The sequence below is a fragment of the Pristiophorus japonicus genome, chromosome 8, assembly GCF_044704955.1.
Source record: "Pristiophorus japonicus isolate sPriJap1 chromosome 8, sPriJap1.hap1, whole genome shotgun sequence".
Classification (NCBI taxonomy): Eukaryota; Metazoa; Chordata; class Chondrichthyes; family Pristiophoridae; genus Pristiophorus; species Pristiophorus japonicus.
In genome coordinates, this window is record NC_091984.1 from 36,684,293 (window position 1) to 36,699,748 (window position 15,456).

At 44.3% G+C, this 15,456-nt stretch overlaps 1 protein-coding gene across 1 annotated transcript in view; it reads left to right on the forward strand.

Annotated features, from left to right (window-relative positions):
• Window positions 1-325: 325 nt before the first annotated feature.
• Window positions 326-15,456, forward strand: part of elovl1b (ELOVL fatty acid elongase 1b) — a 77,375-nt gene continuing 62,244 nt past the window's right edge. Inside the window, exon 1 of the mRNA XM_070886679.1 lies at window positions 326-462. The gene's annotated coding sequence lies outside the window, so the exon portion shown is untranslated. The remainder of the gene's footprint in view (window positions 463-15,456) is intronic.

The window sequence follows — 15,456 nt, forward strand, 5'->3', positions numbered from 1 at the left end:
CGGACGGTATAAAATAACGACCAAGGATCACTGGATAACAAAACTACGCTGAAATGCTGTGATTTTTTTTTTTTACGGAAACGATACCTGTTTGAATTGACTGTTTCTCATCCTGGCAAGTGGAAAAAGTTAATGTCATTAGGAACTTCAGCTTCATACTAGAAGTTTCGCTCTGACGAGAGGGAGCTCCCTGCTCGTGTGCAAATCCTTCCTTTCGCGTCAGTTACAGTCACAAGTTGTCAATTACACGACCGTGTTGCGGTCGTCCTTCAAACTCATTCCCCTTCCTGCCAACCCAACAAATGACTGTTGACATTAGCATCACTCCCCCCAACTGATCTCATCTCTGCATCCAACCGGCGAGTGCCTGCCCTGGGCTCAGGGGCTGTCGCTCCATCAGCTGATCGCAGGCTTGGGCGAGACCAGTTCATTTTGGGGCCGTCTTCCTTTTCAGAAACTCCGGTAAGTGCAAGAGTCTCGGTGAGTGTACGGTAAGAGCCGAGTCTCCCTCCTTCCCTCCCCTCCCCCCCCCCCCCCCCCTCCCCCCCCCCCCCCTCCTCCCCCCTCTCCCCTCTCTCCTCTCTCGCTCGGTCCCTCGAGTTTCATTCAGTTTCAGCCCCATTCAAATCTCCGCCTTCTCCGCTTCGGGCTTGGTTGCGCTTTGCTCGGGTTTTTAAGGCTGGAGAGTGGGGACCGGTCGGTTCGCGCCGATCCTCTGATCGCGGCCAGTCAGAAGTAGCGCTTTCAAAACTTTTTTGTCTTCGCCCCTGAAACTCTAGCGGCGCTGTCCCGGGTCGGTGCAACCCGCGCTAAGCGACCCTGCCCCAAGTTTGCGGAAACCCGGGAGAAAGCAGTCGCTCTGTTCAGCCCGGAGTGAGTAACTTGGCTGTTCACTTCCATGTGGTTCTTCAGTGGACTAAGATGTTTTTCTCTGTCGCTTGGAAGCAATGAGGTTTCCGTTTGCATCAACCGCTGCTTAATATGTTATCTGCAGTTCTCTTTTTATAATGGCTGGAGGGACTTGGATTTTTTTTTAAATCCATCTGTCAGTCATTTCCGGCTTTTACTATCCCAGCAGAACTTTCTGTTGAAGACACTCATTCATTTCGAAGCACCTCCCTTCCTCTAGCAGCAGAAGCAGATATGACACTACACTGGTCCTCGGACATGGGATTGGTGGGGCCTTGCTCCAAACTGGTATGGAGACGGTGGTGGGGGTTAGTGAGGCCAGGAACTCTTGCATTAGGAAAAGTGCTTACAATGATTTGAATTGAACTTTAGCTGCAATTTTCTTGGTACTGAACAAAGCTAGGTGGGAATGCAAGTTGTGAGCAGGCTGCAAAGAGGCTTCAAGGGGATATATATATATAGACAGGCTGTGAGTGGGCACGAAAATGGCTGAAGGAATACATTGTGGAGAAATGTGAAATTATCAATTTTGGTAGGAAAAATAGAAATAGATTGGGAAATGTTGGTGGTCTGAGGTATCTTGTACATAAATCATTAAAGTTAACATGCAGGTAGAGCAAGCAAATGGTATGTTGGCCTTTATTACAAGAGGATTGGAGTATAAGATTAAAGATGAATTACTGCAATTACATTAGGCCCTGGAGACCACAGCTGGAGTACGGTGTACAAGTGTTATCTCCTTGCCTAAAGGGAGTGCAACAAAGGTTCACCAGACTGATTCCTGGGATGTGGTGGGGGAAGAGATTGTTCTGAGGAGAGATTGAGTAGACTAGGTCTATATTCTCTAGCATTCAGAAGAATGAGGTAATCTCATTGTAACATACAAAATTCTTACAGGGCTTGACTGGATAGATGCAGGGAGGATGTTTCCCCTGGCTGTAGGAGTCTAGAACCAGGGGGTCACAGTCTCCAAATAAGGGGCTGGCCATTTAGGACATGAGAAATTTCTTCACTCAGAGGATGATGTCTCATTGGAATTCTCTACCGCAGAAAGCTGTGGATGCTCAATTGAGTATATTCAACACTGAGATATAGGACTAGAATTTCCCCAACTGCATGATTGCTGCCCAAAAAACCACTAGGGCTAGGAAGATTATTGCTGGCAAATTTCCCTTTTTTTAAAAAAAAAAAATGGGCCTTGCACCCCCAATCTTGGCAGAAAAGTGCCTAAAGAAAATGGGTGAAAAATTTAAAACTATAAAAATTGAGGCTGTGGGTTGGGTCTAACACCAAAAAAGAATTTAAAAAAAAGTCAAAACCTAACACAAAAAAAATACAAAACATTCCCAAGACACTAAAAAATTGCCCCAACAGATTTTGAAAATAAATAGTAAAAAAAAACCAATTGGTTACTTTTTTTTTTCTCTTGCAGACCTACTTGCTTACTGCCCAGCTCTGCTGATTCTCGTGGGTGTTTAACTTTAAAAAAAAAAATACTTATGGGTCCCCGCTCAGTTAAAGATCATGCCAGGACGATCTGTGGACGTTGCACGCTGGCAGTCTGCTCCCCAGTGGGACTTTGAAACCGCTGGCGTGCCTCGGCTGGGGAATTTTTCGCCGATCCAGTTCTCTGCCGATACCACTGAGAAACCGGGCAGTGCGCCAGTGCAAATTCTAACCCATAGATTTTCGATTATGGGGATAGTGCAGGAAAGGAGTTGAGATCAGCCTTGATCTTCTTGAATGGTGGAGCAGGCTTGGGACCAAATGGCCAACTGCCGCTCCTAATTCTTGTGTTCTTTTAATGGGCAGAGTTAGGGAGAATGCTTGAGGCCCTACTGCACAAACCACATTAGACAGGGTTGACTATTTTTGCCAAGTCTAGCAAGGGATTGGACCTTAGTAGAGTACATGGAGGAAAATTGGCTAGGCTGGATGGTGTACCTGTAATGCCACCAGTTTTATATGGCTAGAGAATCAGACCAGTTCTGTTAGTTGTGTAATCCCTCCCACCTGATTTTCCTTTGTGGTCCACCCAGGTGATTATTCCTGTTCAAGCACAAGAGGAATATCTGGTTTGTGGGACCAGTGTTTTGGGCCTCCATTGTAACTTTAAAAAAAAAACTTAATCCTGAAACCACCAGCTCCTAAGTCCCAGGTTAGATTTTCTCTTCTCCTTTCTTAAACCCCCCCCTTCCCCTTTTTCCTGGACTCTGCTATTGGGATGCTACAACTGGGCTCAGTGGGGAGTAAATCTGCTGCGGTACCAGCTTCTGATTTCTAGCTGTTCTGCACATTTACACACTTTCCATTAGAGAACAGCCTGGTAACTCAGTCTAGCTTCCTGCAGCATGTTGCACCAGATGTGCAGCTGTGGAATTGTACCAAAGCAGGAATGGCTGTCTTCAGGTGAAGACAGGAATAACCTGGAAAGTAATTTTAAAATAAACACATTCCTGATCTGCCCATCTTCTCCCTGCCCCCCCCCCCTTCCCCCCCCCCCCCCCATCTAAATATTTGCTTGCACCAGATCAGGATACATGTTATGCTACACAATTATATTTATAGTTTGGGGTTAGCCAAGTATTTTTAATGGCAATGTAGTCTGGTGCTGCAAAATATGGCATGTTAACTTTGGTTATCTAGTGGGACAGCACCAGCTCTCTGGACCTTTGCTTTCATTCCATACAGCTATGGTACTAGTGCGAGGTAAATTTTATTGGATCAGTTAGTGGCTCAGTGGTAAACAGGGGCAGTGTCCTGCTCCATAAATGTTTGCTTCAAATGAAGTCTGTTTCCAGACCGTATCAAAACTGGAATAATGTTTCAGAACAAGATACTAAAGGTTTGGACTACATCTGAAGATTAGCAGCTCAAGACTTTCTTGGTGGACTGATTTGCATCTGACCACCTTTCCCTCTCCTTCCCCACCCAGTTTCTCCTCAGTACAGATGATTCACCAGATTTGGGTGGATAAATTGGTATCTACTCGAGGGGAACTGCCTTCCAGTCTGGTTCTCCTCTTGCCCCAAGGTGGGTGTGGATGGGCTTCTGTGGTCCCTCTTGTCTTGAGACACATCTGCTGGATTTCCTGCTCTTGATATCCATTTGCTCCTGTTTTACAGTGCACTTAGTGGTACCATTCCCTCCACCCCCTCTTCCAGTCAATCTTTAATGTGAACCTAGGCAGCAACTATTAATCAGGTACCAGAGGACTGCCAGTGCTTGTGGAGCCATATCCCAGCATGAATCTAAAGTACTGCTGTTTATGCTTCAGAATTCCCTGAAGATGCTAAACCTTGCAAGGAACTCTCCTAACCATTTTGGACATTGCTTCTGCTATGTATGTAAACCTGTAAATACCATGTCTAACCACCATAGGACTTATCCCCTGGAGGCCAAGGGGAGCACCTGTGTGTGCATATAAGGAGGCCTCACAGGCTGGTGAGGCACTCTTGAGATCTGTAATGAAGGACTATGGTTACACTTTGAGCTTGCAGTATCTAGTCTGACTTTTTTTTTCAAGTCATAACTTCAATATACTTCCTGCTTCTATTGTGCAGTTGAAGAATGTTAAATTACCAACCACAGATAATCATTCTTTGAATCCCCCCACAAACACATTCTGGTTGCCTCCCATTCTCCTTCTGACTTTCTGTGGCTTGGAGGTTTTTGTATTTGCTATCTTGTGTTCTTGCTGCTTTAAGTGTGGTACAAAGGGAGTGCTGCATTGTTGGAGATACCATTGTTCAGATGAGATGTTAAACTGAGATTCCACATGTCTGTTCATGTGGGCATAAGAGCCCATGGTGTAGAATTGGGAGTTCTCCCTGATCAATATTTATCCCTCTGACAATAGCACTAAAGTTAGCAAGAACGTGCATTTATGAAGTGTTTCACAGCCAATTAAAAAATGTTTGGGGGAGTGTCACTTATGTAGGAAACGCAATGTCAATTTGTGTGCAACCAGGTCCCAAAAAGAGCAATGAGAAATGACTAGATAATCTGTTTTTGTGTGTGAGATTATCAGAACTGCCCTGCGGTTCAAAGTGCTATGGGATCTTTTATATTCTCCTCTGAGCAGATGAGGCTTCATTTTAAGAGCTCCTCCTCAAGATAACATTGGAAATAGTAAGAAGGAAATGCAGCACTCCCTCCATATTACAGAAATGTCAGCTTAGATTATGCACTCCAGTCTCTGGAATGGGTCTTGAACCCACAATCTTCTGAGTCGTGTGTGTGTGTGTGTGCTACCACTGAGCCAAGTCTGACATCTAATTCTAGTCATTTATCTCTGCTGTTTGTGGGAATTTGCATTGTGTAAATTGGCTGCAGTGCTTGCCAACATAACTGGCTGTGTTTTACTGATTGTGAAGTGCTTTCAAATGGTCCGAGTATGAGTACTATATAAATGCAAGTATCTTTTTTTTTTCTTGTGCAACCCCAGTCATGGGCAAAAATCCCATTTGTATTCCAATGAGTTGAATAGGTGTCTGTTGGATAGTTGAGGTCACTGTTTCCTGGCAACAAAGTAAAAATTGAATTTAAACCATTTTTGGGGACACTGTTCCATGCTTCAATTGCTTTTTAGAGGCCCACTAGTTTCAATGAATATCAAATTGTTTTTGTATGGGATTTCTGGATTATTTTTTTAAAACCAGTGTTTCAGGAATTTACATTTGTCTTGTGCAAACCACATAGGTGGATTTGGCTATTCACTGTCAGCTTGTTCATTCAAATATTTCATTTTGTATGCAAATCTGTCACTGGAGAAAGCATTGCTCAGTGGCCGCCTCCATTTAGGAGATGGTGGCACAGCAGGCTTCCTCCTGTGTACCTTTGCCTGAATTACTTTGTGACTGCTGATCAGGTTTTTCCCAGTTTGAGTCATCTGCAGCCTATCTTGCACTTTGACCTAGATAAGGGAGACTATGTGGGATACATGGCAATAAAGTAATAATGCAGAGGAGCATATGTGAGCCATTATTGGCTTCTTGAACTGATGGCAGACATCAACAGTATTCACTCTTCTTGCTACTATTTGGGTAACATGGAGTTTGGTTATTGATAACCTAATCAAGGAAGGCCGTGACTGGAACGAGTGTTTTCTTCTGGCTTTCTTTGTGACTAAATACGTATTTAAAATGCTGCTGATTTGAATTTATTAATTTGTGATTGATCTACCCACTAGGATGGAATTTCCCATTCAGCATTAATTTCACTCTACCTCATGCTTGGGATGTTTCCCTATGTTAGCGATGCTATATAAATGCAAGTTTTTATCACTTTCCACTTTTTAGACTTGTGTATTGGCATGTCAAGTGAAAAGATGTAGCTTTCACCTGTAGCACCACTGTCTAACATGATGGTTGCCATGTGATTACTCTGTTAGATCTCTTACTTTCCAATGAAATACGCACTCCAATTGTAGTTTTAACTTTATTTTTGGCAGACAGCAGTAACAAGTTCTTGGCTTTAAGCCAGGTCTTTGTCCTTCTGGGACCACATGGTCAAAATGGCTGTACTTATACCTGGATCAATTTACAGAAAAGAACTTGCTGCCTTTGACCTTATTGGCTCAATTAATAGTCTTTTAACCTTTTAATTGGCTCACTACCCAAGGTCCTAAAATGTCAAGTTGATGACAATGCAACATGCTGAACTGCACAAAGTCACTGGAGTCTGTGTTTTCTCAGCTTGTCTAAATGCAGCCTGTTTGAATTCTCTATGAATCCCCCCTTTGATTCTTTCACAAACTGAATGATAAAACATCAGGTATCACTGGTTAAACATTCTACAAAATAATTTCATACATGTTAATAGTTTCCTTCTAAAATTTGTTGTGTTTCGCCACATGTCCGGACTAGTAGCTTCCACACAAATTTACACCAACCCGAGTTCCATCGTGGCCACAATGGAAGTCTGGTTTTAGTAGGTTAATTAACCTTATTCCAATTTAATCCAAATCAATATCTTAGTTCAACCAGTAAACAACCTTCCCTTAAGCATAACATACCCCTGTGCCACGTACAGACGGTTTGCTGGGACCTGCAAGGTGTCTCTCATGCGGGACAGCAGCTACAGCCGCCTGGTCGCAACAACATTTAATCAACATAAACAATATAAAAGTAAAACAATTACAACAAATAGAATTAAACCTTCCACCAATGAAGTTCCTATTGAACCTAGCCATTCAGTGGCTCCACTCCACAAAGTGAATGATGGGGGTTGCTTAAGTTTTTCTACCTCCTTTTTGGATATGCTCCGCTAAGTGGGTAATTTCTTCAGCTATCTGGGATATATGTGCAACACTCAGTTCCGAGTAAGGTGCAAGTACCTCCCTTTTCAGCCAGGATGTAATCAAGGGCCAGTCTATTCTGTAGGGCTACTGTGCGGATTGCTACCATTTCTGCATTGATTTTAACTAGGGCCTCTGAGGTATCATTGGCTACCCATTCCACAACGAATGCCATGTTAATGGATTCCCTTGCAAGTTTGGCGGTCCCATACCCGGGGATCAGAATGGCAAAGAACACCTCTGTTTCTGTGATAGCTCTCTTAGGATGGTGCAAATGTTCCGACAGTGACTTTATATGATACATATAAGGCACAATGTAGGCTAAATAGCAGGATCCCATCCAATTCTGGGGCAGCCAAGGGGTAGGCCTTGTGGCCACACACCCAATAGGTGCCATTATATGCAATGAAGGTTAGCTGTTTCTTTGTCAGCAACACTCAGGGGCCTGTCCAGGCTTTTCCATCTGTTTTATTCAGAATCCCCGTTATGTTAAAAATTCCCACATCGGCCCAGTTTGGACGGTTCCGTGGCTTGATTATAATTCCGGGAGCAGTTACTATACCCCATATTTTGGCCTCCTTTGATGTTTCTAATCAGACAGACCGATTTTCCCCCGGTCTTCCTATTCCTGTTGTATTAGTGATAACAAAAAATGGGGGCTGTTTGGAATTATTGTAGCACGGTTGGTATCCCCCCTTCAAAGGTAGTCAGATTGTAACCTGCTGACTTCCATTTACGTGCCCAGTTTTCCGTATCCTGAAACTCATTGCCTGTTTTGTTTTCATTAATTATCCACTCAGCCATTTCCGAGATATTCAAGGGAACTGGCCTCAAGGGAATAGGAATATGCGCACACACCCAACAACTAGAAATGTTACCTTGTTTGGCATAAATGTATGACATATATAAAAAGGTATTTACATGTAATTCCCTTGCTACCCTACTATTTCCCTTTGGTGCAGAAGGTCGGCTAGTAAGAAGTAGGCCTATGCCTAGAATACCTACAATCAATAATACAGTAAATTAATTGTCCTTATTAGATTTCAGCTTCAGTTACGGGTGCTCGTTTAACGTGTGAAGCGTGGATCCAGGCTTTCTTTCCTTGGACTTTAACAGCTGCCTGGGTGGTCAATAACACTTGATAAGGTCCCTCCCACTTGGCACCTTTATGCAACTTTTTCACATACACCCAGACTCCCGGGATGATGTCATGTCCTCCTTCGGGTGGATTACCCCAAGCTGCCGATACCTGATGGGGAAACAGAACTAATAGCATTGGTTAAGTTCTGACAGTATGATAAAGTGTCACTCATTAAGTGAACATCAGCTTTCCGTAAATCGATAGTTCCTGGCAGTGACATGGGTCTTGCTGTTATAATTTCAAATGGGCTTAGACCTGTAGTTCTGTTCGGGGTTGCCCTAATGCTACATAGCACTATTGGTAGTGCCTGGGGCCATGGTGTTCCTTCTTGGTGATATTTGGCAAGCCATTGTTTTAAAGTTCGATTCATTTGTTCTACTTGTCCTGATGATTGTGGATGATAAGGACAGTGTAAATCCCATGTAATGTTCAGTAACCTACAGACTTCTTGGCAGACAGCACCTGTGAAGTGTGTTCCCTGATCTGAGTCAATGCTACTCGGGACTCCCCATCGGGGAATGTAATCCTTACACAAGACCTTTGCAGTGTGATTGGCTGTTCTTTTTTAGTTGGGACAGCTTCTACCCATCTAGAGAATCTGTCGACCATGACAAGAATGTTAGTGTATCCTTGGCATGAAGGAAGAGATGTATATAATCAACCTGCAGATGCTGGAATGGTGCAACAGGGGCAGGGGGCCTCAGTTGGCACTTTATCGTGATGGGTCCAGAATTATTTTTCTGGGAGACCACACAGCGGTCTGTTATCAGCTGGGCATATTTTTTAAATCCCCGGCCCCACCAGCTTTTCTGGAACCGTGCCGTCATCTGTTGAAGCCAAGTGTCCCCACGAGTGGATGTGTTGGGCTAAAAAAAGGCATAAGCGCTTGTGGCGCGACTGGCTTGTTGGTAACTCTGTCTCCAGACACCATCTTCGCATAGCTTAATTCCTGCCTCAATCCATGTCCATTTTTCCTCTCTGGAGCACTCGCCTTGCATTGTTTGAAGGTCTCGTGTCAGAGTCCTGAATGCTTTCAATCTGCACATCTGTGTTGGTTCTTCTGGAGGAACGCCCTGTGAGGCAGCATCTTTAGCTGCCTGGTCGGCTAGGGCATTTCCCTGTGCTTCTGTGGTATTTTCCTTGGTATGGGCCTTACACTTCAGGATGGACACTTCCTGAGGTAATTGTATGGCCTCCAGTAAGTCTCGGACTTCTTTTCCATTTCGGATAGGTATACCAGCAGCAGTGAGGAATCCTCTTTTCCGCCGTTGCATACCAAAGTCGTGAGCGACTCCAAAAGCATAACGCAAATCTGTGTAGACATTAGCTGTCTGTCCTTCTGCTATTCGACATGCTTCTGACAGGGCCTGTAACTCGACCTGTTGTGCTGACATTCCTGAGGGTAAACATCCTTTTGCCACTACCTCATAAGGTTGTAACTGCCCATCCTGCTTTTCTGGTACCATTGTCAACAAAGGAGGAACCATCTGTAAACAGGATGAGGTCTGGGTTGTACAGAGGCTCCTCTGCTGCTAAGGCTGCTTCTTGTGTTTCTTTTTAAAATCTCCACGCAGTCATGCTCTTCACATTCTCCCCCCTCTTGCTCCCTCGATTCTGACATCGTGAGCATAGTTGCAGGATCAACCGGGCTGGCCTGGACGATATGCAGATTAGGAGCTTCCAAAACTGCTGTCCAGTGGGTCCATCTTGCTGTTGTCACCTGAGACATTCTATGACAATCAGCTTTTGGTCGAGGACTAGACCCGCAGTGGTCATTACTGCTCGACATGTAGCTTCCATGGCCCTTAGGCAACTTCCCCATCCGAGTGCTACCGCATCCAGTTTTGCCGAATAATAGCCAATAGGTCTTTGCCGATCCCCATGTTCTTGTCAGTACAGCTGTCATATATCCTTCTTTCTCATGGACAAACAGGGTAAATGGCTTACCACTGTCGGGGATTCCCAGAGCTGGTGCTGAACACAAAGCCTTTTTCAAACTCAGGACGGCCTCTTGCTGTTCTTTTGTGAGGGTGATGGCTTCTTTAGAGGCACGTTTCCCCTTTAAAATATCATTCAATGGCTGAGCAAGCTGTGTGAAGGAGTCAATCCAATTTCTGTTAAAGTTACACAACCCCAAACAAGACCTTAGTTCCTGAATAGTGGTGGGTTTTTTAGCAGCCCGAATGGCTGCAGTTCTATCCTGGGTAAGTTCTCTCTTTCCTTGTGAAATCTTTTGTCCCAGGTATACAACCTCTTCTTGGGATATTTGTGCTTTGTCGATGCTGGCTTTATGTCCTTTCAGCCAAAGGTGGTCCAGCAAAGCTCGTAAATCTTGTTCATGCTGTTCTTCCGTGTTTGAAGCTAGCAGGATATCGTCCACATATTGGATGACGGGAGGTAATTCTCGCAAATGGCTTTGTAGAGCCATGTGGAATACCATAGGGCTGTTGTGGAAACCCTGCGGTAACCGGGTCCAAGTATACTGTTGTCCTTGGACCGTGAAAGCAAACCACTGTTGAATTTCCGGTGCCAGAGGCACCGACCAAAATCCGTTGGCCATATCTATAACCGAGAAATATTTATGTTCCGGTTTGAGGGCATTAAAAATGGTGGAGGGATCTGCGACCAAAGGAGCTTTTTGATCAATACACTGGTTAGCTTTCCTATAATCGACAGTCAAACGCCAAGTCTCATTAGATTTCTGTACCGGCCACATGGGGCTATTGGAGGAGCTATGCGTTTTAATAAGTCTCCATATTGTAGGGGTAAGCATGTTAATTCTGCCCGTGTCTAAAAGACAGTCCACATCCTTATCACCCACCCTCAGTTATATAGAGCCCATCTCCCCTTTGTTGTATTAGTGCGAGGAGGGGGGCCAGGGTGGGCTCTGACTGTTTTTTGCTATCCTAAGTAACTCCTTCTGTTGTTGTATTGTCAGTCGCTTAAATGCTTCTATGAGGTTGTTATCTTGTGACCAGCCTGGTTTGTTGGCTGAATTGTATCCCTGGCTGCGTCCTCTTCCCCGGCCGCGACCTTTCTGTTTTGCCCTGCACGTCTTGGCCCAGTGAGCACCTTTCCCACAATAATGACATTTTCCGGGTAATTTTCCTTATAACTATCGGAATCCTGTGATTTCCATCCCATAGCCTGTACAGCTCGGACTTTAACTCCCATTTCCCGATCTAATTGGTTACATCGATCCACCAATGCTGCAAAGGTAGTTCCTCTACCTTCCCAGTCCGGTAACACTACCTTAAACATTTTGGACAGTTCTGGCTTTAGACCTGCCACGAAAGCTGCTTTGAGGGGTCCAAACACTTGTTCATCCATTTCCTCATCCGTATTATTCATACCCGAATGTTCTAGCCACGTGCATCTAAACCGCTCGTCATACTCCAGGACCTCCTCTGTTCCTTTCTGTTGGCAGGCTGCAATTTTTCCCCAGTCTGTCTTAGCTGGACTAAAGGCTTGCAGCCAGTGTTTAATCGCCTCCCATCCTGCATCTAAATCTTGCTCATCCTGCCCCAAAACTGCTTCTACCTTGTCGTGCAATTTTCTTCCCTGTGTTTTTGGCACCATTATGGTCACAATTTGCACTCCGTCTCAGGGATGAAGTTGATATATATTTCTTAAGCGGTCCAATTGGTCCCACGTTTTTACTCTCCCTTTCTTTTGGATTGGGCAATTCCTTGGACCATTTATCAATTTTCTCTGGGTCTGCCGGATCATGAAATAAGTATTCTGCATACACCCTTTTCTTTTTTTTGGTTCCGCCCTCTTCCGCAGTCTCTCCTGATTTGACTACAACTCGTCTTTTTTTAAACGGGGCAAAGCGCACCCCTGATTCGTCATCCTCCGACCCTGTATCGTCAGAGGATTCAGAATCCGTATCTATTCCTCGGTCGTGTCATAGAAACATAGAAACATAGAAAATAGGTGCAGGAGCAGGCCATTCAGCCCTTCTAGCCTGCACCGCCATTCAATGAGTTCATGGCTGAACATGAAACTTCAGTACCCCCTTCCTGCTTTCTCGCCATAACCCTTGATCTCCCGAGTAGTAAGGACTTCATCTAACTCCCTTTTGAATATATTTAGTGAATTGGCCTCAACTACTTTCTGTGGTAGAGAATTCCACAGGTTCACCACTCTGGGTGAAGAAGTTTCTCCTCATCTCGGTCCTAAATGGCTTACCCCTTATCCTCAGACTGTGACCCCTGGTTCTGGACTTCCCCAACATTGGGAACATTCTTTCTGCATCTAACCTGTCTAAACCCGTCAGAATTTTAAACGTTTCTATGAGGTCCCCTCTCATTCTTCTGAACTCCAGTGAATACAAGCCCAGTTGATCCAATCTTTCTTGATAGGTCAGTCCCGCCATCCCGGGAATCAGTCTGGTGAACCTTCGCTGCACTCCCTCAATAGCAAGAATGTCCTTCCTCAAGTTAGGAGACCAAAACTGTACACAATACTCCAGGTGTGGCCTCACCAAGGCCCTGTACAACTGTAGCAACACCTCCCTGCCCCTGTATTCAAATCCCCTCGCTATGAAGGCCAACATGCCATTTGCTTTCTTAACCGCCTGCTGTACCTGCATGCTAACCTTCAATGACTGATGTACCATGACACCCAGGTCTCGTTGCACCTTCCCTTTTCCTAATCTGTCACCATTCAGATAATAGTCTGTCTCTCTGTTTTTACCACCAAAGTGGATAACCTCACATTTATCCACATTATACTTCATCTGCCATGCATTTGCCCACTCACCTAACCTATCCAAGTCACTCTGCAGCCTAATAGCATCCTCCTCGCAGCTCACACTGCCACCCAACTTAGTATCATCCGCAAATTTGGAGATACTGCATTTAATCCCCTCGTCTAAATCATTAATGTACAATGTAAACAGCTGGGGCCCCAGCACAGAACCTTGCGGCACTCCACTAGTCACTGCCTGCCATTCTGAAAAGTACCCGTTTACTCCTACTCATTGCTTCCTGTCTGACAACCAGTTCTCAATCCACGTCAGCACACTACCCCCAATCCCATGTGCTTTAACCTTGCACATTAATCTCTTGTGTGGGACCTTGTCGAAAGCCTTCTGAAAGTCCAAATATACCACATCAACTGGTTCTCCTTTGTCCACTTTACTGGAAACATCCTCAAAAAATTCCAGAAGATTTGTCAAGCATGATTTCCCTTTCACAAATCCATGCTGACTTGGACCTATCATGTCACCATTTTCCAGATGCACTGCTATGACATCCTTAATAATTGATTCCATCATTTTACCCACTACTGAGGTCAGGCTGACCGGTCTATAATTCCCTGTTTTCTCTCTCCCTCCTTTTTTTAAAAAGTGGGGTTACATTGGCTACCCTGCACTCCATAGGAACTGATCCAGAGTCAATGGAATGTTGGAAAATGACTGTCAATGCATCCGCTATTTCCAAGGCCACCTCAAGTACTCTAGGATGCAGTCCATCAGGCCCTGGGGATTTATCGGCCTTCAATCCCATCAATTTCCCCAACACAATTTCCCGACTAATAAAGATTTCCCTCAGTTCCCCCTCCTTACTAGACCCTCTGACCCCTTTTATATCCGGAAGGTTGTTTGTATCCTCCTTAGTGAATACCGAATCAAAGTACTTGTTCAATTGGTCTGCCATTTCTTTGTTCCCCATTATGACTTCCCCTGATTCTGACTGCAGGGGACCTACGTTTGTCTTCACCAACCTTTTTCTCTTTACATACCTATAGAAACTTTTGCAATCCGCCTCAATGTTCCCTGCAAGCTTCTTCTCGTACTCCATTTTCCCTGCCCTAATCAAACCCTTCGGGTTTGCGCTTTTAATTTATCCAAACATGGGTATCCTGGGAATTGATCAATACATTTTCCTTTTCCTATTACTGTCTCTTGACCTAATGATTTTTTCCATTCTTTAATTTCACCTTTAAGATCTTTAACTTCCGCTTCCAGCTTTTCAAGTTCAAGCTTTTTCTGTCGCAGCTGCGCACAAACTGCTTGCAATTGATCCTTTGTACTGGTCAGTTCTCGATCATGTTGGGAACGCATTATAATTTCATTCCGCTTTCGAATCTGGCCCATAACCGCTAGGAACCATCTAGTTCGCTTTTTATTTTTCATACGGGTCGTTTTTCCCTAGACCCTTTTAATCTCGTACAAGGACCATTGTCCTTTGGAGGTTCCGTACTTTTGTTCGATCTTAATACAGGTTTTAGATAAGTTGAATTGTTGCTTTATGTATTCTTTCAACTGTTCGAGAATTAAATCTAGCGAAACCTCAGGTGGTGCTTGCCCACCTTTAACAGTTGTAGGCAATTCTTTGCTCTTATCTCCTGCTGCCATAATACTGATTTCTTTACTGGGGTCTCAAGTTGTAGGCTTTCCAGCCAATCAGTGGGTCGGTGATTAATTAACTAACACACCGCCGAAGATTAGACGTCTATGGGACCTCAAGCCGACTACCAACCGGAGGGTTTGCAAACCGGAGGCTTTCGGAATCGCGTAGGAGAGGCGAATTTAGACATTTGACCGAGGACTTTTATAAAGAGTCCTTACCTCAGTATGTAGGTCCGATGTCCAAAATTCAGTTTCTTTCCTCAGCGATCGTGTTCGTGACGCCAAAATTGTTGGATCTCAATTTCCAATGAAATACGAACTCCGATTGTAGTTTTAACTACTTTATTTTTGGCAGACAGCAGTAACAAGTTCTTGGCTTTAAGCCAGGTCTTTGTCCTTCTGGGACCACATGGTCAAAATGGCTGTACTTATACCTGGATCAATTTACAGAAAAGAACTTGCTTGCTTTGACCTTATTGGTTCAATTAATAGTCTTTTAACCTTTTTAATTGGCTCGCTACCCAAGGTCCTAAAATGTCAAGTTGATTGATGACTTAATGCAACATGCTGAACTGCACGTAGTCATTGGAGTCTGTGTTTTCTCAACTTGTCTAAATGCAGCCTGTTTGAATTCTCTATTAGCTCTCACATGGATAGGATAGTTTTACATGGACTATCCATTATTTGGGTTAGTGTAGAACTTTTTTGACCAGTCTTTTGATAAAGAACTCCACATTGCCAGGAGTTTGA